This window comes from Phyllostomus hastatus, unplaced genomic scaffold (assembly GCF_019186645.2).
Source record: "Phyllostomus hastatus isolate PE091 unplaced genomic scaffold, TTU_PhHast_1.1 phas_scaffold_78, whole genome shotgun sequence".
Taxonomy (NCBI): domain Eukaryota; kingdom Metazoa; phylum Chordata; class Mammalia; order Chiroptera; family Phyllostomidae; genus Phyllostomus; species Phyllostomus hastatus.
The window spans coordinates 91,218,928-91,221,327 of NW_025334041.1; the positions used below are offsets into that span (position 1 = coordinate 91,218,928).

General features: G+C 38.5%; 1 pseudogene; it reads left to right on the forward strand.

Annotated features, from left to right (window-relative positions):
• The first annotated feature begins 751 nt into the window (after positions 1 to 751).
• On the forward strand, positions 752 to 1,708 carry LOC123811324 (annotated as a pseudogene).
• Positions 1,709 to 2,400: the final 692 nt, after the last annotated feature.

The following is a 2,400-nucleotide window of genomic DNA, read 5'->3' on the forward strand; positions in this document are numbered from 1 at the left end:
GCTGGCAGACAAGCCTGTGCCACAGGCTTTGGGCCTGACTTCCAGCCCTACTTCTTTACATTGTGTTCTTGAGCAAGCATACTAAACCTCTCAGAGCCTCAGTTTCCTCATGTATAAAATGAGGATTCCATTGCCTCCATGCTATAGATAAGTGCCTAATGTAATACTGTGTAAAATGGTAGATAATGGTATACATGTTATGCTATGTTACATATTATTATTATCTTAGTGAGGTGTCCTTTGACTCTATTAAAAATAGTTGTATAGATAAAATAAGTGAGAAAGAGAAATAATCAACCATATTTCTATTATCTTAAAAAATCAATTCTTTGTATTTAAATTGCTCCATTTAGTATCACTACAATTTGAATGCTTTTGAACTTAACTTTATGCCCTAAGAATTTCCTCTCATTATAGCTTAATTTGCTTATTTATCATTTTATTTACTCAACAATTTTTTAATCAGTGGAAATTTAAGTTGTTTCCAATGTGGTTGTTTGCTTCATTTAAAATTATGATCTAGCAAAGATGTGACAATGGAAGTGAAGATCAGAGCAAAGCAGAGATTTGAAGATGCTATGCTGCTGGTTTTGAACAAGGGGAGAGGGGACCATGAGCCGAAGAATGCGAGTGGCCTCTAGAAACTGGAAAAGGCAAGGAAATGGATTCTCCCCCAGAGCCTCCTGAATGCAGTCCTGAATACACCTTGATTTTAGAACATCTGACCTCCAGAACTGCACCTTGGTGCTGAATTGGGAAGTCTGCATTATATCAAGAGACCAATGGAGAAACAAGAATTGAGATAAAAAAGTCTGTTCATGGCCAAGATATTTTCATTATACAGACAATATCCAGAGATGTGAATACAGCTGTGATAGAGTTATTGATCATGGCTTACACACTGAAGACTGTGCCAGAAATGTTATTAGAACCATTCATTCCAATGAATGATTGATTCATTCATTGCAAGCAAAGCAAGATGAGATAGATGGCTTCTATTGTGTGCAAGATCCTAGCACCTATGCTGGTGAAAGTGGGTTTAACACATTGTCATTATGGATCTTCATCAAAAGAAAATTCAAGGCATTTTCAGCTTTTCTGTGGATAACCTTATAGCCTCACCTTTCCTGCTTCAGTGTATCCAGGAAGAAATTTAAATTACAGAAATGTGGTCATTGTAGCTAAGTCTCCTAATGCTGCAAAAAGGGCCAGTCATCTTCTGAGAGACTCTGTCTGGGTTTAGCTGTAACCCATGGAGAAGCTCAGTGTACAGTGCTGGACATGGATGATGGGCATCACTTTCCCCCAATGGTCAGAAATGCTACTGTCCATCCCAGCCTGGAGTTGTCATTGATGATGTCCAAAGAGAAGCCACCAACAACTGTAGTCTGACACATCGGTGGGAGCGTAGTAATCATGGTGGATGACATTGATGATGTGGAAAGTTTCGTTGCAGCTGTGGAGATCCTCAAAGAGAGAGGTACTTATGAGATCTATGTCATGGCCACTCATGGTGTCCTGTCTGCAGAGGCCCTCGTCTGATTGATAAGGTGATGGTGACCAATAATGTCCCTCACGAGATGCAGAAGCTACAATGTCCCAGGATAAAGACTGTGATATCAGTTTGATTCTTTCTGAGGCAATTCAAATAATCTACAATGGGGAGTCCATGGTGTACCTTTTCCGAAACATCAGTGTGGATGACTAGCTTTCATGGTTTCCTTGACCTGACACTCCTAAGGAAAACAGTGCCAGCAATTATGTACACAGTGTTCCCTTTCAAGGGAGTCAGATAGTCAAGAGGGAGACAAAGCCAATGAATAAATGGCCTTAAATGTGTGTCCTCATCATTCTGTTCCTTAAAGAAAAGTCACAGGCACTTTCCTGCAAAGAATCTGAAAATATTTTGGTATTGAAAAGAAGTTAATGGCAGATAAAGGTTTAACTCTATAATTGTTCATTCAGTTGTTTCAACCTCAGGGAAATGTGTGTTAATGTTGAACGTGGTTAGGGAAGCTCTGGTACTGTTTCCATGCCAATTGTCCTCTCCTTAGTCAACCTCATGTACATATTTTACAGAGAATCATATTTTTCTCTGAGAAACTACTGTGCCTACAGCCACAGAACAAGTAAGTGCTTGTAGTGCTACTCCCCAGCAAGGAGGCCAGATTAGAGGATAACACCCTCATTAGGCGTCTGCACTGCTCTTCAGTCGAAAATAAAATAATCATTGTCTTGACAAAAGAACCATAAAATGATGATCCAATTAACTTAAATATTAATATAGACCTTTAATTTTTATTAATTTTTTCTTTTGGATGAACTATCAGCAGAAGAATTATTGAGTCAAAAGGTATTATGAACAGTGAATGATTTTAAAAATATATTGCTGATTGGCTT